Raw genomic sequence first — 23,002 nt, 5'->3', positions numbered from 1 at the left:
TAGGCTGGGGGCCACTGGGCCAGTAATGACATCTCTGTTCCCTGCTCACCCCCACATTCCGCCTCTGTTGTACGTTGCCTGCACAGCCCCCCCACTGCAGGGATTTCACAAATGAGCCTCTGCAATCTTCAGCTGTCCTCAGCAGCTCAAGGCACCGGGGAAGCCCATTCACTGGAGAAGAGATCCTGGGGTGAGCTCCTCCCCTGCTCCAAGCCCAGACCCACGCAGCGCTCCGACGCGAGCCTAACTCATTCATCGGCACACGGCTGGGGCGCTGCTCATCCCCCGCCCTGCCGCATCCCTCCACAGCGGCTCCGGCCATCCAGCTCAATCTCTCTCAAAACCCCCTGCTGGAGTGCAGGCCCTCGCTGCTTCCCCCCCCCCTCAGGCCCGCAGGGTTGCATACCACCAGCAGCGGTATTTCTGCATCAGAACCTCAGGATCTAGGCAGTGGGCACCCACCCGGCCCCCAGGGGTCTCACAGGCACACATCATAGCAATATGGCAAGGGTGCACTCTGTGCCAACCATACACGCCCCCCACACAAGCACCTCACGGAGCTCAGCAGTCAGTTGCCATCTTGGCCGCAAGCTCATGAGCACCCCTTGATGTCTTTAATTGTTCTTTATGCATCTTCCTAGATACAGAAAGTTAATGCCACATAGGCTTGTTTATATGACACTGGTTTGCCTCAAGAGCCCAGAGTGGCTATTTGTAGCTATTCCCATCAAGCTGACCAGGCTCTCTTGGGCTAGAGCAGGAACTAAATAGCTCCAAACTCCCCAGGAATTGAAAACCCTGCTATTCCTTGGCTTCTTTGATCCACCTTTACAAAGCTAAGATTCGTTCTGTGATCCTTTACGGTGCAGAGGTATGGGCAGCAAAACAATCAGAAAATCCTAAAAATGGAACAGCAATGTCTAAAAAACATTGTTCATTTGCCTCCCTCTACCCTGATTGAGTTTGTCCTATTTAAGTTCCCTTCTATTCTCAGTGCCATTTTGGTCAGTAGACAACTTAATGTTGAAAATAATATTGGTCCCTACCAGCACACTATTGCACCTTAATGGTTTACACCTTAGAGGCTCCAGATTTTAGGAACCTGTATGTGCATACATTATATAATGCGCTTTGTCTTTGGATTGAGTGGTTCGGCATGATCTTCATGGAATACTCATCTACAGAATTAACTGCTAAGCTCAAAACTCAGGTTTATGATATTGATATTGAACAGTCCTTTGTGAACCTCTCTTCTAAATCACTAGGTAGTGATTATATACATCAGTATTTGAATCGCCCGTGTCCTGGTTCTTATTACATATGTTACCCCGATAATTGGATCATAGACAAGTATTTTCACATTAAATTCAACTTAGTTTTAACAATGGATGTGAACGGGAGGCGCCTGGGTCTACCTAGAACTACGCAATGTGGTAGCCACTGCAGGGAAAAAGTTCTTGAAACAGCTAAACATGCATTACTTAAATGTGATGCTTTGAACTACTGGAGAAGGACTACTCTTTTAGCCTGTGGTATTAATTGTTCTCAACCTGATTTGGACATTATTTGTGCTGAATACTTTGAAGGAAATAATGTGAATTTGATATATAATTTTATTAAAATGGGACGGGGGAATTGAATCTTTCTTCAACCATCTTTCTTGAATTTGTATATGTGATTTGATTTTTAATTTCAAGTCTGTCTTTCTTGTGATACATCTTTGCTGTTTTATTGTACATTGATTTTACTGGATTCTTTGAGTGCTCATGCTTTTTTATGTGTATACTGTTTAACCCTTTATTGTGTGGATGTTTAGTGGATGATGGGTTGTACAAAAAGCTTTAGAGTGCTGTATTGTACTAATAAATTAAGGTAAACCAGATGACAGCCTCTGTTTTGATCTGAATTGTTGTTCTTTTTGCTTCTAGGTTTGTAGGCAGCATACCGACGTCTTGAGAGCCTGTGAAGATCGAACATACTTTTGAACAGCGCCTGGTGCCCTATATCAAGAGCTTTTCTTATATAAGTGAACTATTAACAGATTCATCAAGATTAATCTTTCTTCTTTTCTGATGCTGATATATGTCTTACCTGTTGGAGCATTTAACGCTACTTGTCATCAATTACAGTACCCTAAAGTTCATTGTTTGATAGAAAGCAAGAATACTTTTCTGCATGCATGCAGCCAGAATGTATCCAACTACTGGGTCTGTGCCCATCACCCACATGGCCTAGACTCAAAGGTGTCCCGATGGCATCAGTTCCTCTTAACAGCTCTCATATAATAAGTTCTTATACCCTCAGGTACTTGCTTGTCTGCCAAACCACAGCATGAAGTGATGCAGAGTATCACCCAGCATGAAATTGTACTTTTTGTGATGACCTTTCCTTTCTTGGGGCCTACCATAGCCCATAAATAGTTGATCATCCACTCGGAAATCTTTAGTTCTAGACAAATAGAATGTTAGCACCCTCGTGGGGTCTTATCTATGGAGTCCTTCCTCAGCCTTGGATGGAGATAGGAGGGTAGATAGGAGGTATTAATCTTTTTGGACAAGTGGAATTCTTAAATTAACTTTGGCAGAAATAAAGGTTTTCATCTCAAGGACACCTTTTCCTTTACTGAACTGAATACATTCAGCAAAGATGGACTATCCCTGAACTTCTGATACCCTTCTTACTAATGTTAAGCTGATTTGTAATGCCACTTTGAATGAAAGACGTTTTAGGGAACATGTGTGTGGTGGCTCAAACAGAGCTGCCATTGAAACAAGTTCAAACCAAATTTAGATTCCTCACTTGGACAACAAATGGTCTAGGTGTAAAATTGTTTATGAACCCTTTTAGAAACTGAAAAACCAAGGGTACTGTAAAGTAAGAAACTTGCTCGGGAGTATGTTTGACAATTGAGAGGGCTGCCTACTTGCCATTTACTTTGTTCACGGGAAGGCCTGATTTAGCCATGGACAGCAGAACTTCCAAAACTGTGCCAGTGGAGCAAGATGGTCTTTCCCTCTATTCCAGCTCAAATGTTCACCAGTGACAAACATATATATGGACTTCGCTGATGGGCGTATCACAGTAAGAATAACACCATGAACAGCCTCAGAAACATCCCAATCCTCAACCGAACAGCATCCAGTCATGAAGGTTGAGACTCCTGTCTTGCAGGTGAAGTAACCTGCAACATGATTAGGTCAGTAGTATCCTCCCCCCAGTGGATCTTCCAGGGAGGACATAGCAACATGGTCTACATGGCTGGGTACCAGATCTATGCCCAGTTTGATGCGATCAAGACCATGGTTGTCCGGTTCTGCTTCAACATCCACAGCACCAAGGGAATCCGCTGGGATGGGAGGGGGGTGCATACATCAGGTTGAACTGCCAGTGCATCAGTACTGCATCCACCCGAGAGGTCCCTTTGTGGAAACTCCCTGGACCAGAACATCTCACAGTTCCTGTTTGAGCTATTAGCACAAAGGTCAACTTGGGGTCTCCTTGCTCAGCTCCCACTCGTGAGACACTTCTGAGAGCCAACTCAACGTGCCCACTTGGGTTTTGATATATCCGGCGAGGTGCAAGACGGTCATTCAGAATCACCCAAAACTACAGCAGTATGGCCTCCCTGCACAACCTGTGCAACCCCACACCACCCATTTTGTTTATGTCGTTAGCGCATGGAGGTGGTTTTGTCTGCGAGGACCTGGGCAGCCAAAACACTGACAGATGGAAGGATCAAATGCAAGCCCAACTGCCCTAAGTGGCAGTAAATTGATGTGAAGACCTTCCTCTGGGCCCTCCTGCAGACCACCCACTGAAACATCCTGCAGGTGATCTCCCCATCCTTTCAAGGATGCATCCAGGATAATGGTTTAAGGGTATCACAGTTGTTGGAATGCCCGCACCCTCTGAAGGAGGGTGGTCATGGTTGCTAATCAAAGCAGGCCAAGACACTTTCGTGGGGACCCAAATAATGCCCCTAATGTCCCAGTTGAATTTTGACCACTGGCTTCTCGGGGACAATTGTAGAGGCTGCATCCGGAGTCTTGCTTCTGAGACTATATAGATGCAGGAAAAGATTCTCAAGAAAACCCTTGCTTAGAGCTCCCTTTCAGTTGGAGAAGCGCTACTGTGGTCTGAATGCTTTCTCTGGTGGTAAAAAGGTATTACCTTATTTTGTAGCCAGAACTGCCCCAGTAAAATATTAACATTTTGAGGGAGTCAGAAAAGACTTCTGTAGGCTAATGGAGAAACCAAATTTGTGAAGAAGAGTGCACGTTGCCCCCAAGTCCCTCAAGGCAAACTCTTCTGAACTGGCTTGCAGGAGCAAGTTGTCGAGGTAAGGAAAAACCGGCACCCTTTTCCTGTGTCGATGAGCCACAGCCATAACCTTTCTAAATACTATTGGGGCCGAAGTGAGACAGAATGGGCACACTGCAAAATGTTAATGAGTGCTTCCCACTACAAAACGAAGGTATGTATGTTTGTGGTGGATAGGGATGTGGAAGTAGGAGTCTTAGGTCCGAGGACACAGCCATTCTTGATGTTCCAAGATCTGCAGAAGTTTGTTCCAAAGTACCCATCTTGGATCAGTTCTTTCAGAGGAGGTTGTTGAGGAGTCTTAGGTCCAAGATGGGTTGGAGTTCTCCATCCTTCTATGGAATCAGAAAGTAACAGGAATATCAGCCTTACCAGACTTCCTCTGCTGGCAAAAGCTCCACCACTCCCTTCAGCAGAAGCCAAGTAAACTCTCCCAATGGGAGCAGTTCCGGGTAAGGAAAGAACAAGGTGGTTTGAGTGGGTATTTTCAAAGAGAGGAAGGCAACATCCTTGTTCTACCAACTGTAGAACCTACCTGTCCATAGTTATTTGTTGTCATGTCTCTCTGAAGACTCTAATCCTGAAAGGAGACTCATAATACTGGTGTGAGGTCAATTTACAACAGCTTTGGAGCTAGAGGCACTGAAAGGGCTGGGATGAAGGTTTTTGGAGTCCTCTGCCACTAGAGGTTCTGAAGAAACCCCTTTTCTGTATTGGTTGTAGCTCCTGTGCGACTCCCCTGCCTTACGGTGAAAAGGAGCATGGTCTATATCTTACTCTTCCCAAAATTGTAGTGTGAGTCGATAGGTAGAGACCCAGAGCAACCAGTCTTGATTCTTTAAATTTATGCAGGCTTTCATTGGCCTTTGTCCCAAATTGTGCAGTCATCAAATGGCATGTCAAGTTGTTTGCATTGTACAACCTTTGTGAAGTTTTCCAATATCCTATGGGCAAAGGTAGCTGTGCCAAAAGACCCCCTGAAACAATCACAAGGTGTCCAGTCCCACCTTTAGGATGTTACTGGCTGCATCCTTAATGTCCTATACTTAACTATTTAAATGAATTATGCATTTATTTATATAATGTATTTATTGGTCATTGGTTACGCGCTTTTACAATTAGCAGAACTGTTTCAAAGCGCCCACAGGGCAACAGGGTGGTGACAGGGCCGGGAGGATAGCTCAGGGGCAACGGGCTCGTCTTGGAAGCAAGATGACACAGGCCAACACAGGTACGATCCCCGGCTACAATTACAGGGGAAGGTAGACAATGAATTAAACAAAGATTAATAATTGAATTAATAGTACAAACAATGAGAATAACAGGGAGGGGAGATGCACCTACTATGCCTTGAGAGTGTTCAGAACGTGCAAGTGCATAGGGGAGGTGGGTATAAAGGATAGGTGCTGTGGTGCTCATGGGTAAGTGCTCGGGGTGAAGTGCTAAGAAGAGAAGAACATAGGTGCAACCTTCAGAGGGGAGTGTGTGCCCAAGTAAGTGCAGTAAATAGACAGTGGCTGGGATGAGAGATGTGGGTAGTTAGGGCCCAGAGGATACATAAAGGCCCTGTGCATCAGTCACGCTACTGTATGATTAGCAGGGAAGAGAGGAGGAGAAGGAAGAGGTAAAGAGAAAGGTATTGAGGCTTTTTCGGAACTTAAGGAGGTCCTGCTCAAGATGCAGAGGGAGAGAGGCTATTCCACAGAAGGTAGCCCGCCAAAGAAAGTGATCGACCACCAGCTCTCTGTTTAGCAAACCACTTCACATGCAGGGAGTTGGTGCCTGAGTAACGCAGGAGTATTTGGTCACGAAGCATTGAAGATAGAGTGCTCCCCCGGCCCCAGATAGCCCTGTGGACGATACAGAGGGATTTGAATTTAATCTGCGCTGAGACCGGGAGCCAGTGAAGGCTTTGTAGGGCAGGAGAGATGCGGTCCATGGGCTTGAGGCCAATGATAAGTCTTGCTGGCCTATTCTGGGTTAGCTGGAGGGGTTGCAGGGTGGACGGAGGAAGATTAAGGAGCTGGCTATCTGGAGAGAACCAGAGCCCGGGTAATATTGAGCCTCTGGGGGAAGGTGAGGAAGGGTAGAGTTCCTTTGAGAAGGAAAAGCTGAAAGTGGGAATTCTTGACAACATCTGAAAAATGAGGGATGAAGGAAAGGGAGGAGTCGAAGATGACTCAGATTCCTGGCTTCAGAGGAGGGGTTTCGGGGGGGAGCCCATGGAGGAAGGCAGAGTGAAGGGAAGAAGTAGGTTGCAGGGGACGTAATAGGGAGAATCTCTGTTTTGCTGGCATTGATGCAGAGGTCATTAGCAGTGAACCAGGCCTGGATGGCAGAGAGGCAAGTCAGTGATGAAGGAAGGGGCAAGGGTGTCAGTAGGAAGTTTGAAGAAGAGTTGTGAGTTGTCAGTGTAGCACTGGAAGTTGCGGGAGAAGGAGGAAATGAGGCGTGCCAGCAGAGAAAAGTATATGTTAAAGAGCCAGGGCGAAAGAATGGAGCTCGGGGGGACACCACAGGTGGAGGGAGGAAGTAGGGGAGGGGAAAGGGCCCAGAATGATTTTGGAGGAACGGTCGGTTAGAAAGGAGGTATGCCAGTCCAGTGCCCGCTCCGTGATACCAAGGGTATCATGGATCCTTTTTATGAGGATGGAATGATTCACTGGGCCTCATTCCGAGTATGGCGGTAAGGGATAGCGGCCACCGCTAACGAGAGCGGTGGCGGTAATCCCTTACCGCCATACTCCGAGTTCCCTTAGCGCCATGGTGCTTTTAACACCTGCTTTTAGCAGGCGTTAAATACCATGGCGCTAAGGGACCTTGATGTTAATTACGCCACCGTAATTTACGGTGGCGTAATTGACGCCTTCCCCACTCCCATTATGCCCTATGGGGCAAGAATGGGAATGGGGAAGGGTAAATGGGGATTGGGGAATTACCGCCCCGCCAACCTTGGAATGGGGCGGTAATTCCGCCAACCACCAAGGCGCTGCCGGTCCGGGTACGGCGTCAACCAAGGCGTTAATAGCGCCATTGGTTAGCGCCGTACTCGGAATGAGGCCCACTGTGTCAAATGCAGAAGAGAGATTAAGGAGGATGAGGACAGCAAAGGAGTTGGAATCAGGGGATGCAAGCAGTTCTTCACAGGTGTTCAGAAGAGCGGTTTCCGTGCCTCTGGATGCTCAGAATCCAGACTGGTGGTCGTGTAGGCTGCCCACAAAATTGGTATTTGAGTTGGGGGAGGGCCAACTCCTCGAGCAGTTTCCCCAGGAAGGGAGTGATGGAAATGGGGCGGTAGTTGGCTGGGCAGGAGGGGTCTGCAGAGTTTTTTTTAAGAGGGGGCACATAAGGGAATGCTTGATTGAGGATGGAAAAGAACCAGTAGCAAAGGAGTGGTTGCAGAGAACAGCAAGAGCAGGGCGAGAGAGGAGATGTTGTCCTTGATGGTTCTGGAAGAGCATGGGGCAACCTGTTTGGTAGAAACCTTCATGGAGTTGACAACTCTGGTGACTTTTTCAGGGGAGACAGGAGCTAAAGAGGAGGAGGGTGAGTGGTAGGGGAGGGCAGAGGGGGCAGGGTTGGGTTGGAAGAGTGCGTGACAAGGCTGTTCAGTATGTCCTGGGTTTTGGAAATGAAGTGAGACGTGACTGCATTGCGAAGGTCCCGGGAAGGAGTAGGGGCAATAGGTACTGCAGACGGTTTGGCAAGTTCCCTGCAGATTTTGAAGAGTTCAGCCATGTTGTTGGATGCATTGGACACTCGTGCCTGAATGTGGGCTCTTTTTCTGGCACGGATGTAGAGTCTGTAGTGTCCCTGGATCAGGCGGCAGGCCAGTTTGTCAGAGGGTGAGCCTGAGGTGTGCCACTTCCATTCAGCAGCCCTGCACTTACGTTTTTGGTCAGCAAGTTCGAAGTCATACCAGGTGTTAAGCTTGGAGGCAGGTTTCAGGCGGATCCTCATGACTGGGGAAAGGATGTCAAGGGTGTTGGTAATGGACAGATAGAGGTTACTGAGGGCAGAATCAGTGGTAGAGTCTGTGTTGGGTGGGCAAGGAGGACGAGAAGGCAGCAACTGACACTCTTTTCATTGCACGGATGGTTGTGAACAAGGTTAGCAGAGATTTATGGAGGAGTTGTCACAGGGCCATAGGGACCCAGAGGAGAGAGTGGTCAGACCAGGAGAGGGGGGTGACCAGGGGAGTAGAGAGTTTGAGGTTGGAGTTGATGATTGCCTCTAGCGTGTGTCCAGAAGAATGGGTAGGGTCAGAGGGAAGAATGGAGAGGGATAGGGAGGAGCAGAGGTAAATGAAGAGGGTGGTTGCTGTGCAAGGGGAGTCTAGGTGGATGTTGAAGTCACCTAGTAGTAGCAGATTGGAGGTGGTAGAGGGGAGGGAGGAACAGAAGTCCGCCAACTCAGAAAGGAACAGAGAAGAAGTGCCTGAGGGCTATTAGATGGTAGCAATAGTCAAGGTGGTGGAAGGAGAGATGACCAATTTGCATACTAGGCTCTCAAAGGATGAATAGGGCTGAGTGGGTAGGGGGGGGGAAGAAGGAATCCACTCTGGGGAGATGAAGGCAACCCCACCGCCAGCACGGTGGGGGGTCGAGGCTTTGAGGTGATCTTCTGGAAGAAGTGGTATGGACTGCATCACCCATGATGCGTCGGTGTCGCAACATCAGCCACATTGGTGCATTAAGAGGACCACATTAGCACCCATTGCCTGACCCCCTCCTATAACGCGCACTCATTCACAAGTGGACATCAAGACACACCGATGCATCATGGGTGATGCAGCCCATATCACTTCTTCCAGACGGAACATGATTATTCGAATTTACCAGTAGAAGTCATTCTTATTCATCTACCAGAGACGTTGCGGATTCATCCAGATGCCGAACTTATGCGATCGTGCTTACTAAAGTTTAAACTATTTCTCCCTCCACACTTTAAAAATGAACAAAAGGTCCTAACAGTGATGTACAGGTTCTGTACATTCAGTATAGCTGACCTTCCTCACTAATTAATTACTTACGTCCTGAAGACGGGTCTTGGTAGATCACTAGCAAAATTCAGTTCATTTAAGTGCTGTGCCTTGTCCCAGAAACACATTTGAGTGTTGACGCTGTTAACCCATGTTCGGTAAAAATATGTACATGGCTTAAGTCACTGTTACTAACATCACGTAACTATAAATGCACATCAGTTGCACCTGCATTTGATATAGAAACAGCTGAAAGTGATCTTTTCATTTTCTTTTTTCCTTTGTGTTGTTCTTCAATTAACGCTTGCAATTATCAGTGTTTTATGTGTTTTTATGTGATTAATAGGTTTTGTGATATACAAATTAAAATATGTTTTTGATATCATGCCTTTGGTAGAACACATATTTGATGATATTTAATATTATCCGTTGAGTAGTCTACCTACATCCGATGTGTGGTTGAGGTGGGTATCTCGTGGTGTCTTTGCTGCTTTTTTACTTATGTTCATTCCTCAAACAGCACAGCCCCCTCCCAAAAAAAAAGAGTACCCCCCCTTGCTCAAACAATTTTTGATACCTACAGTAATACCACTGCAGTTTACCCGCATTGCCCAACTTGTAATGTGGCCCTTTGTCCACTATAGCCGAGGACGCTGGTTTTTCCCACACTGGTATCATCACTTTCACAAATCTCCACTAAAAAATAGGTCTGGTATTTTTGGTTCCTTTGGCTTTAAAATGTCTAATTTCATGAAAAAGTACTTCCTCAGAAGAAGATACTAAATTTAACATGTCTATGGCTCTAGCCGGCAAGATCCTGTAGGAGCCAACATTTTGGCCTACAGCTGTAATAGGGTAAAGGCCCATCTCGGATTAGGATGATGTGTCCAAGCCACTTGCGTCTTGCAAATCCTTCTGCATTTGCAAGCGTGAGTCAATGGATTGGGTGTCTAAATGCTCTTCTGGCCATGACTATCTAGGATAGTTGCAAGGCCAGAGGAGCCTTTTCTAGCTAATCGTCTTCACAAATATCCTGGAAATCCTTTAATTGAGCCTTCCTATTGTGGTTAAAATGGATCTTCTATCAATCTCCTCCCTACTGGAGCAGTCAGAGTATTTTCTGATGGTATTAGTGTTAAGGCCAACTCAGATGGTCTGGTAACTTTTGCTTTACTTAGCATCAAAGTCACCAACCCAGAAGCAGACAACATCAAAGGTACTGGTGCATTGGGTGACCTTTCCTCATCTTTTCAACCGGGTGCCAAGCTTGGAGGTATCAGCTCTTCCTTTTTTTCACCGGCAGACAGAACTTTTTCAATACCTTCTGGAGCACGTTCAGCCTATTTTACCATTGAGGTTCTGAATTCCTTCCATTCTTCCATAGAGAAAGATGCTGTGGGATAATCAGGCTTTCCCAGCTCCATGGATCTCGATCAGCACCTCTGATGCTTCCCCAGTGAGGGACCACCTCTTGAGTGGTGATGGCCTTTTTCTTCTTTTTCATTCTCATCTGAACTAGTAGGATGATTAGAGGAGGGTGGACTCTGAGTCAGCTTTTATTTGGAGTAACAAACTTAGTTTTATCTGTGGTCATTGTCAATGAGGCCAGGAATAGCAAGCCATTCCTTAACAGCCTATGGTGTCATCATCCAACGGGATCAACAATCCTCAATATTGTGCTCCTTTCAGAGACAGTAAAGACCCGAGGAGCATGGATCCATCACCGACATCGATCAGCGACACATTGTGCATATTTTGAAGCCCAAATTAGGAGGTGACCTATTGAAAAAAGAAAAAACAAAGTTTCAACGAGTGACCACCTCTAGTCGGTGCATTGCAGCAGAAAAAAGGAAATGAGGAAAATGGCACAAACCGCTCCCTATGACACACCTACGGCGTTGTTTTAGCACACGCTGGAGATGAATGAGCTGTGGATGGAGCCAAAAGGCACTACCTGATAGCTGTATTAAGGGGTAGACAAATAGCTACACCCTTCCCCCTGTTAATGGACAGATGAACATGTCACACAGAGCTTTTGCCCTGACCCTGGTCCAATATTGAATATGAGAAGCCTTATTCACTTATACAACCGCATCACCCATATTTTAGGCAGGGGCATTGACGATAAACACTGTGCGAGCTAAGGCTGGTGAGAATAACCACAAACAGTAGAAAAATACATGCATCCATTAGCCATGAAGCACATATACACTCACCATGAAGAAACACAGACATTAGGTTAAATGTGCATTTATACATAAAGAACATCTCTGCAACCACACGCATAGAAGAAACATAACATAAGTGATGCCTACACTGAAGTGTAACATGAAGAATATAGGCTTGTAGCTTGCTAACATATAAATGCGGCAATACTGAGCAGCCATCTTACCCAAAATGTATGCCACAGAATGGTTCAGAACTAGTCAGCACTTCCAGATCTCAGAAAGGTGTAACAATGCTGAATTCACAAAAACACAGGCACATTAGAAAGACTTGCTTAGCACTTAAAATAATTTAATATTGAACCTCAAGGTTGGAGTACAAGGAAGAAATGGCCTTCAGGGAGGGGAATTTCACCCAGAAAGCCAGATGCCGACTGCGGCTCAAAGTGGCTTCTTTTTCTTTTTTTTTTTTTTAAACCAGGGATACGCAAGAGTGCTTTAGTAAATCTGGGGCCAACCCTTCAGAAAGGGATTTGTTAATGAAAATTGTGATGATATTTACAATAAAAGGCATAGCTGGCAGTGCATCCTCAGGCAGGTTTGCTGGACGCAGATTCAATAATAGTGGCAACATGACTGAAGGCAATACAAAAGTAAAATCAATTGGACTTCGGAACACAAGAGTACCTCAAAGTAAGGAGCTAAATTAATAGAGAACTTAAAAGAACTAAAAAGATACAAAGACTAGCCTGAATATCTATAATTATTTTGGAAAAGATTTAGCACCTCAGCATGCTATTGAAAGCTCTCACTGTTGGAGAATTATGTAACCGGATTGAAGAATGAATGGATCACCTGAAAATGTTTTCTGGGTGTATTGTCTACGGTTAAAAATGTGGTTTTGAAGATACAACCATTTTGCTAGAACAATAGCTTTTTTGCAGAAAGTATGGAGAGATGTAACCCAAAACATGGCTTCAGACGATTTAAGTCTTTTCCCAGACTCTTTCAGCTTTAGTAAGGACTGCTTTGGTTTTTTCCAATCCAAAGAGAACAATGGGCATGATAGCTTATTAGATCGAATAGTTATTTTATAACAGTTATTGTTAAACCTATTCATTAAAGAATCAGCAAAATTGGGCAGCAGACATTGTTACCCAAAGAGATATTAGATAATTCAATGTTCATCTAGTTAGAGAGAAGCTTATATTGGTTTCTCGAGAGACAAGATGGCACTCTGACGGAGCGCATCTAGAATTGGGGTAGATGAGATTGAGTAAATGGATGAAACAATCAGTCCATAAAAATTGTAGCACATCAACTTCAGTCAGGGATAAATTGCTGGAGAACACTTGATCGAAACAATGGCCTTATAGCGAACTAACATTTTGTACATTTTAAAAGACTGAGCAATTGCCTTCTTCCCATGAGGATGCAAATCAGAGTACAACCCCAGCCTTTGAGTTTAGAATGGAGAAGCATAATGTTATACGACTGGCCCACATTCCTCTTTGAGAGAATCATATCCCAGAGTATCAAAATTAGAATCTTCTTTCAGTGGGAAAGGAACAAGTTAATTACCTGTAACTCCTGTTCTCCAGCATGGGCATCTTTGATGGATTAACATGCTCATGAATAGTCCCTGTCATCAAGCTGGGAATCCTCAGTGAGATTAAAAGAAGTTTAGCTTGAAAACTTAAAAAACTGCTTGACACTTGTAGCCTATTGTTGTCACTTTGGGTCATACTGCCCCAGCCAATTGCACTAGACCTCCTTAGCTCCATCCCTGGTGGCCATCTTCAGTTTTGGAAGCGCACGTAATGTGGCAGTAAGAACCAGTAAGAACCAAGAAGAGCCATAGAAGGGTAGGAGGGAGGGGAGACCTGTGAATCCATGAAACATACCCATGCTGGAGAACAGGAGTTACAGGTAAATAACTTGTTCCTTCTGCAGCATGGGATCTTTCATGGATTCACATGCTCATGAATACTGATACACAGCAGTACATATATCATAAGCAATGGGAGGTGGAACAGCTCTACAGAAGCAATGGCACTCACCTCTGGAACACTCACCATAAGTAAATAGGTTGTGAAGACCTGCTTGTCAGACATGGGACTCCTCCAAAGAATCCCTGTCAATGCAGTAGAATCTCATGGCATGGGGCGACCTCCACATAGCAGCCTTGCAGATGTCGAGCAAGGGAACACCAGACAGGAATGCCATAGTAGAGGCCATGGCGCTTGTGGAATGTGCTTTAGGTCTACCTGGCAGCGGCCAGTTTGCGAGCCGATGGCAATGGGAAATGCAGCAGGTTAGCCACTTGGAAATGTAAGCCTTCAACACAGCTTTCCCTTTATCAACAGGTCCAAACTTCACCAAAAGTTGCTGAGTCTTACCAAATACTTAGTGTGTTCGAAATATAACTTCAACGCACGGGCAACGACCAGTGAATGCAAGGCTCTCTCTGCCACAGAGGTGGCACAGCCAAAGAACACCAGAAGGACTAGAGGTTTGTTGAGATGAAAATTCAACGGTACCTTAGGCATAAATGAGGGAATGAATGCACAGCACCAACCAGGAAGGATGGAACATCAAATACAGTGGCTTGTAGGAAAGAGCCTGTAACTCTCCGATAGGTCTGGCAGAACCAATAACCACTAGAAAATCAGTCTTCCATGGCAGGAACTTCAGAGGAACCCAGTGCAGAGGCTCAAATGGTGGTCCCATTAATTTGGAGAGGAGCACATTCAACTTCCAAGGCGTGACAGGCGCTTTTACTGGAAGGAAATCTTGAAACAAGCCCTGGAGGAAATCTTTAACCAGCGATGAGATCAAAGAGATGGTTTGTCCGTTGTGTGAGTGCGAGAGATAGCAGCCAGGTGGATTTTAATGGATGCGTGTGCTAAGCCTGCCTTTGCTAAAAACAGCAGATATGGAAGAATCTGAGAAGGCTTGATTTGAAGAGGATCGAGCTGTTGCAAATGACATTATTTAGTAAAACACTTCCACTTGTGCCTGTAGCATGACAGAGTCGATGGAGCTCTAGTCTTTGCCAAGATGGCACGGCAGTCCAACGGCGTCCAAACTCTAGGGCTGCAGGAGCCTAGCCGTCAATTTGAGGGACGCTCGGTTATGGTGCAGCATGGATCCTCCTTCTCCGGATAGCAGGTCTGTTAATGTTAAAGGATATTTATACCGCACACTATCACCACTGGAGAGGTGCCCAGAGGGGGCAGATTGATGCAAGGCGCTATCGACAGATGAGGAATGTCAGAGTACCAAATATGGCGTGGCCATGCCAGAGCAATGAGGATCATCCTGCAGCGGCTTTGTTCTAGTACTTTGATTACTCTTAGGTGGTGTGGGAATGGAGGAAATGCATAGACAAACAGGGCCTTCCATGGAATGGATAAGGCATTCCCCATGCTCCTCGGTTGAGGGTACCTGCTGGCAAACTAGGCGCACTTTGAATTGGCTGTTGTGGTGAAGCGGTCTATCTACGGCCGTCCCCATGCCGAGAAGAGACAAAGAACCTGGTCTTGACTGAGTTCCCATTTGTGTCATGATCCCAGTTCCCTGCTGGGGGAATCCACGATGGTGTTGTGGACAGATGAAAATGTGTGCTTCCTTATCTGTCGGTAGCACCTTGCATCAACCTGCCCAATGGAAACATATTTTGTGAGATCACCCAGTTCCACAGCGTCTGTGATTCCTTGGAGAGAATGGGAGAGCAGATCCCTTCCTGCTGTAGAACATGGTGGTCATGTTGTCTGAAGATGCAAACCACCTTACCCTGTATCTAGGGTCTGAATGACATGAGGGCCCAGAACACCACCCGGAGCTCCAACACATTGATGTGAAGCAACTTGTCTGCAAGCTGCCAGAGACCTCTGGTGTGGAAGATTCCAGTGTGAACTCCCCAGCCTTCCAGGGAGACATTGGTTGTCACTGTGGCTTGATGCGCCGGTAGATGAAATGGAGTGCCCTGTGTGAGGTGCTGTCGATGACCCCACCACTCTGGAGTTTGCCGAAATGCCAGGCTGAGCTTGATCTCGTCATTCCTGGAGCCCAACACCTGTTTGCACCTGGCATCTAGGAACTCCTGAAGGCGAATCATATGCAACCTGCATTGAGATACCAGAGGAATGTAGGAGGGGGGACAGCTGCTGGACCTTGTGGAGTATGGCATGGACTCTCTTCCAAGGGAGTCGCCAGACATTGCAGTGTGTCTAGTCGTGAGCCCAAGAACAGAGCATTCAGAGACAGCGATATGCAAGACTTTAGAAAGTTGACAGAGAATCCCAGATAAGTCAGGCATCAGATGGTCTCTTCGGTGTGTTTCAGTGCCAGCGTCTGTGAGGGAGCACGTATTTGCCAGTGGTCTAGGTAGGGGTAGATGTAAATGCCAGTGCAGCGGAGATGGGCCGCCACTGGTGCTAGGCATTTTGAAAAGACTCTTGGAGCCGATTTTAGGCTGAAGGGAAGAGACTTGAACTGGTAATGCTTGCCTTGCATGACAAAATAGAGGAAGCATCTGTGCTTGCAATGTATGTAGATGTGGAAGTAGGCATCCTCCAGGTCCAGGAAGCAGCGGAAGTCTCCCTGTTCCAGCTGGTCGAGAACATGTTGTAGCGCGACCATGCAGAATTTTGTCGATTTGAGGAACTTATTGAGCTGCCCGAGGTCGAGGATGGGTCTCCACCCACCGGACTTCGTTTTCACGAGGAAATATCTGGCATACACTCCGGAGCCCCAGAGGTGCAATGGTATGGATTTCATGGCCCCTTTTTTTCAGCAGGGGCCGAACTTCCTGTAAGAGGAGGGACAGATGTTCCTTTCTATTTATTGGTGGAATGGAAGGGCATTTTCCCAGAAGTAAAAGGGCACGGCACCAATTTGTCACAGGAGATGTTGTACCACTGTTCGGCAAACTGTGCTAGCTGGCCTCCCACTGGGGTGCTGAAGAGGGGACCTGGAACCTGATGCTGGTTGGGCTTGCTTGGGTATGGGGGGAGGCTCCGCTCCATCTCTGTGTGCGCCTGCAATCTCCATTGGTAGGCCTCCTGCGAGGTGGTGTGAGATGGTTGGCGATATGATGGCCAATAATCTCTGGAGGTTCTTGAAAATCTTCCCTTCCCAGAACAAAAGGGCTGCCTCTGCTGTTGCAGGGTGCCAATGGAGCAGGCAGTGTCAGTATCCATCAACATCAGGGAGGGAATTGGTCACTTTCAACCACCCCTGGTGCCTCAGAACAGCCTCATTTCCCATCTGGCAGAACCCTGTGTCCGCAATATCCAAGGCCACAGTGATAGCATTATCAGATGCTGCTTCAGCCTCCTGTAGCAAGGCCAAAGCCTCATCCCTCTTGTCATCGGGTAAGAAATCAAAGATGGGGCCTATCTTATACCACAATCCCCAGTCGTACTGGGAAAGAATGGCCAAGGAATTCACAGCCATGATTGTAGTAGCAGCAGTGGTAATTACCTGCTTTCCGAAAGCATCTAGTGGTTTTCCCTCCTTGTCAGGGGAAACCATAAATGGTGAGGACGGGTAAGCAGATCTCTTCCTTGCTGTAGCCGAGACCACAGAGTCTGGAGATGGCTGGGTGTGGAGACACTTGGGTGCAGTTTCTGGAACTTTGTATTTCTTTTTCCAGACAATCCTTCTTTGGTGGCTATGAAAAAGGGTTTCTCGTGACCAATAAACCATCATCCGAGGTGTCATCTAGCACAGGGATAGCCACCACTGATTTTTGGAGGCTTCACACCTCGAACAGGGATTCTTGTTTTTCCTGTTCCTCCCGTACCAGGTCAAACAGTTTCACTGCTTGTGTTAGCAGTGCGTGGAAGGAACCAATTTTTTTTGGTGGAGAACTAGTGGAGGGCACCTCAGGAGGTCCTCCATTGGCAGGCACTAGATCACCATAGTCCTCAGTAGTAGCATGTGTATGCTGGGATGTGTCCGTGTCCAGACCAGTATCCGTGTCCTTGAGAGCAGCCACAGGGTCTGGCAAATGAAGTGCTGGTCGAGGAGGCAGAGGCTGGTGAATTATATCTTCCCTCGCAGGCAGTGCTGGGGGCTCCTACTAGCGATAGTAAGTGGTGGTTGGAGGGAAAGTCTAGCTAAGTTTTAGCCTTTAACTTTAAAAGTAAGTTATGTAGACCTGTACTTTTTGTGTTTTCATACTTTGGGCTTTTGGTTTAGGTTTTGGGGCCCCCTTTGGTCCTAAAATGTGTTTACTCTCATACTAGGGGCAACTTGAGGAGACGTAAGAGGTAAGCAGTGCTGCAGTTCCATCACAAAGGTCTGCAAAGTAGACAAGATATCCAACGACAAATATCAAGGTGCTGATGGTGTTACCACTGGAACTGCAGGCACAGCAGCAGGTGCAGAAGGAAGTGGCGGAGTGGTGGATATAAATGTTGATGAGGTGCTAGAGGAGGCACCGGGGGATGAGGTGCTTGTAGAATAGGGTCTTGTTCCTTTCATCTCCTTCTGATCCAAAAATAAGGCCTCCAAGGCTCCTCTTCTGACACGCTACCCTCCTGTAGCATCTGGACAGGTGGCGTTGCAGTGGCCATAGGCACCAGGGAAAACGTATATTAGCACTTCTAACAAACAAAGTGATCACAGGAGCGTGCGTTGTCATTGTGGGTGCAGGCCTGGAAGGCAACGCAACCCTGGACACAACTGTCGTAACCGTGGACAAGATGGTGGACGGTTCAGTTGTGGACGGTGCAGTCATTGTAGATTCGGGGCGTTGCCGAAGAAGATGGTGCAGATGATTTTTGCTTGTGCCTCGTTGATGGGTGACTCATCGGTGTGGTTGTGATCAATGTGGATGTCAACGTATGCCGTTCGCCAGACGATAACGATGCTGTCGTGATCGTGGGCGCTGGTGTCGTGGACTTTGCAGATGACAGGAGCAATGGGGTCCTGGCAGGATTCTATATGAAAAAACTTTTTAAACGGTCTTAAGAGAAAAAGACTGATTTACTTTCACCGATTTTCTTTTGATCTCAAAACCAGCATTGTAAAGGTCTTTCTCTTGGGACCTTTAAAATGCGGTTTCCCCCCCTTTTTTTAAACGTATTTGGGTTGTTTCACCCCTCCCCCCGAGCACCCCATTCTTCCTCCCCGCCCCCCACACCCTCCTACTCCCACCAATCGAAAAACCATACATACACACAACACACATGCACCCACGAACCCCGATCTCAGCCCCACCCCCTGGACCCCACCCTCCCAAACCAAAACAAATACATACACACACACACCGTTCTCCTAGTCTTGCGCTTCTGGATGCCGACCTGCCTGTCAGCACGTGTGCAGCAGGGGCATGACAGTTGGATTTATAAAAGGCTGCTGTGTGCGGTCACAGAGCAGTCTTTCTAAATCTGTCTTTAAGTGAAAAGATCTTTTTAAAAAGATCTTTTAACTTCCAACCGCTGGCAGCCGTCATAGTTGTCAACGGAAGGGCAGTCGAGGTGTGCGAGTTATGCCCATGTCCCCTTTTTGGGTTCTTCCCCAAGAAAGTGGCCTCATGAGACCTCAACCTCTTTGCAGAGGGAGTTTTTCCATAGATCTGCCGACCCTGACGGAGGCACAACTTTGCACTGAGGCCGAGTCAGAGGCCTTGGCACCCTCCTCCAGCCAAGCCACCAATCTTGTATGGCGATCCTTCCATGTCTTTGTGGAGGAAGACAGGCAGATGGAGCAGACGTCCACATCGTGGTCCGAGTGCAGGCAATATAAACCTTTTTCTTATCGATCGTTCACAAAAATGTTCTTGAGACGAGACACTTCGAGCAAGGCCTGAAAAGGCTTTTCTTGCTTTGCTGGCATCTGCCATGCCCACGTGGAAGAAGCCTCAAAGTCGAGTAGAGGGCCTCTCGCAACTAGAAGATCTTCCAATGTCTAGATCTTCACCAGCAAAGGATCCCCACTACTGGCAGTCCCAGATGGGAACGATGATGAAGAAAAAGGAGTCCTATTTCTGTACACACTATGAGAGACCCAGAGGGCAGTTACCATTGCCAGCTTCTTTGGACCTAGTTCCTCAAAGTCAACAAGGTTTAGATGCATCTCTGGGGAGTAAGCAGTCAACATGCGTCTGCATAATAACACAAAGGTATCTACCTTGTAACCTCTTACCTTCAATCCATGTCTTGACATGGTGGATCCAATCCCCCATTGCTGTTGCGACCAGATCCGCCCATCCCAGGGAAGATCTCAAAACAGATGGAAAAAGTCGATATTTCGAGGAGCGAAACAGGAGGCCTCCCAACAGGTTACGTGCGGTACAAAATCTGAAGATGGCCATCAGGGGTGGAGCCAAGGAGGTCTAGTGCCATTGGCTGGGGGCAGTATGACCCAAAGTGACAGCAATAGGAGTGACAAGCAGTTTAAGATTTAAAGCTAAAATGCTTTTTTTTTTTAAAGATTTTTATTTTGAAAACAAATAAACAATACAAACCAAACTTGCAGCATTATTTACAACAGACTCGTGAACATCAATTAACGCTCATTACTGCTCCCCAAATCCCCCCCCCTCAAGAGTTTATTTGCGTTTCTCGTTCTGTATCCGCTGCGTGTGGCTGGGTATCGCTTCCTTCCGAAGCTGCAGAATCCACTACTGTGCCAAACAGTCCTGTTATTAACATTCTCCAAGCTATCAGGTTACCCACATCTTCTTCCCCGCACTTGCTACATGCCTCCTGCCACACCACCGTTTCAGCCTCCGCCCATTTTTGCAAGTCCCGCCACCATACCTCTACCCGTGGCTTGTGGCATTGCTTCCAGCCCATGGCAATCCTTCTTTTAGCAAGCACATATGCTAGGTCCCTCAGTTTCCCAAGGTGTTAGTATTCCGTGGTCTGGGAAACCCTCCCAACAGGCAGGCCCAGGCCGTATCTATGTTGACCGTGACCCCTTTATCCGCTAGTTTCCGTGCCACTTCCCCCCAAAAAGCTTCAATCACTGGGCAAGACCAGAACATGTGTGTCATATCAGCATCTTCTTTATCGCATTTTGGGCATGCTTGTCTACCTGCGTTTGCAAACTTAGATATTCTCTTCGGGGTCATATAGGCTCTATGCGTTATGTATAACTGTATCTGCTGCAATCTAGCATTTCTGGACACCTTCTTGTGGTATCCTATAGCACGTTCCCACATTCCATCGGTCATCTGTGCCCCCACCTCCGCTTTCCAGTCCAGCCTCAAATGAGTCAAATCCTTCCCCACCCGGGTCAGGACCATCTCATTCAGTCTAGAGATCTTGTGCCCTCCTTCTGATATGTCATATATTGTTCCCATTAGGACGTCTGACTCTTCCGCCAGTACAATCTCTGGCCAGGTATTGCGAATAGTCTGTACTAGCCTAAGATACGTGACATATTGGCCTCCATGCAAACCTGTCTCTTCTCCCAGTTCTTCGAAATCTTTAATAATCCCTTCTTGCCATATGTCTCCCAATGTGACCAGCCCAACCGATTCCCAATAGGTCCTGATTATCATCCTGAGCTGGTTGTCCCCCCCTAGCTAAGGCGTCTAGTGGCACCTGTGGGGAACACGGGCACGGGTTCTCCATCAGTTGGCATACTCTGTGCCATATCTTCCACCCAAGCAACAGCATACCCGGGCGTTCTTTCATTTCGAGTCTAGGCACCCAGATAATCTCCTTTAGGTAAAACGGGGTGCAGTCCTGCCCAAACAGCCTAGATTCAGGAGTTTCTTCATCAGAGAACCATATTGCAACTGACTAGCTACATAATAGGCCTCAAAGTTCGGCAGCTTAATGCCCCCTCTATCATGGAAGTTCTGTAGCTTCCATAGCGCCACTCTATTGCGAGTTCAAAGCTAAACTGCTTTTAATATTACTGAGGATTCCCAGACTGACGACAGGGATAATTCATGAGCATGCAAATCCATGAACGATCCCATGCTGGAGAACTGTTTATAATATACATATTTTCTGTATCGTCTTCCTCTTCCCAGTAAATCTTAGTTTGTTGCTGGTTAACCTCTAGATCCTTTTCTGAGCAGATTCTAGAAGGAAAGGGAGTTGTTCCTTAAATCAGATGGGGTCTTGCAAATGAACACAGCATCATCTGGAATGTGTTTTGGCGTGCATGTCATTTTTAATTAACAGTCATGAGTGTCCTCATAATTAGTTTTTGCGTGCAAGTTTGTGGACTCATTTGGGTGTTTATGAGGAGGTAGGATCTGTGGCTCAGTGGACTAATGCATCCACTACAGGGACCAGTGTTTGACCTCATGGTCAGGTGTTTGAATCCTGGGAGGTCCACTCAGTCCTTCATCCTTCTGACGTCGGAAAAATGAGTACCATTAAGTTGGGTAACAACAAACATCTGTTATTAGCGCCAAGATGCCCCTTCAGGGGTGAACGTGCGCTTTACAAATATGCCTGTTATGTTAGGAGAGAAAGAGGTGGTGATGGCAACTAAGTGCAGTGAGGCCATCAGTAGTGGCAGACATGCACTATACAAAACCACTTACATTACATGTGGGTGTGCATGATGTAAATGTGAAGGCATGTGTTGAGCTTGTAGATATCAAAGTAGTTGTGCATATGATGCCGCAAGTGGAAGCAGTGAGGTTTTTTGATGTCAGTATGTACAGTGCGTGTGGGTGTGTTAGCAGATAAAGTGTGTACAGGAGTGAGAATTTTCGAGTCAGTCTGTGTAGCCATATTTTCTTATTTGTGAGCTGAAGATATTAAAGATATTAAAGCTGGGAAGGCATTTGGGGGTTTATTCTTTATTTGTAACTTGTTGTTCAGTGTGTGTATGTTTTTCACCCTCTTCTGAAGCAAAACAAAAAGGAGTGCACACTGGCACTGCTCTGGGCAACCCTCCTGACTAGCGTTCTTTAGCTAGCTGATCATGCTGAAAAACAATTGCTCCAAACAACTTGAAAAGCAAGGACCAATCTAATTGTGTTTCCTATTATGACCCTGACTGGAAGAACACCCTGACCCTGCAGGATGAAACTATCCCTAGGATGCGTGTGGTGGTCCGCCCATCTAAAAGGGGCTAGGTAGAAGAGGGAACTGACCCTAATTCTACAATGGACGATTGATCCAAAGGAGCCCACAAAAAGGCTGGGCTATCTTCAGACACAAGACACAACAAAAAAATTGTTGTTAAAACTAGAAGTTTGAGATTTAAAAAGATAGAACAAATGGGGTGAGGTAACACCTAGCAGGGGATTTTCCAGCTTTATTCACCCTCCGTGGTGTGTGCCTCACCCCTCCATCTATGGTTACACATCGAGTATTAATTACTCCTGTGGAAACCTTAAAACAATGCATCTGGCACCAATTTACAAAATCGGTGCAAGCCTTCTTTAGGATATAATCCAAGGTGCCTTCTTCGATCTCGGCTAGATACAAGGCATTGTAAAAGTCTGTTATTGTTGGACGGTGTCTTTTCTGTTGGAGACATCTGTCGAATATCAGGTCGACCAGTTTCGATGATATCTTGATATTATCATCTTCTTCAGGACCAATTT

This window comes from Ambystoma mexicanum, chromosome 10 (genome assembly GCF_040938575.1).
Source record: "Ambystoma mexicanum isolate Mex_15411 chromosome 10, UKY_AmexF1_1, whole genome shotgun sequence".
Lineage (NCBI taxonomy): Eukaryota > Metazoa > Chordata > Amphibia > Caudata > Ambystomatidae > Ambystoma > Ambystoma mexicanum.
Note: the sequence above shows the minus strand (reverse complement) of the source record.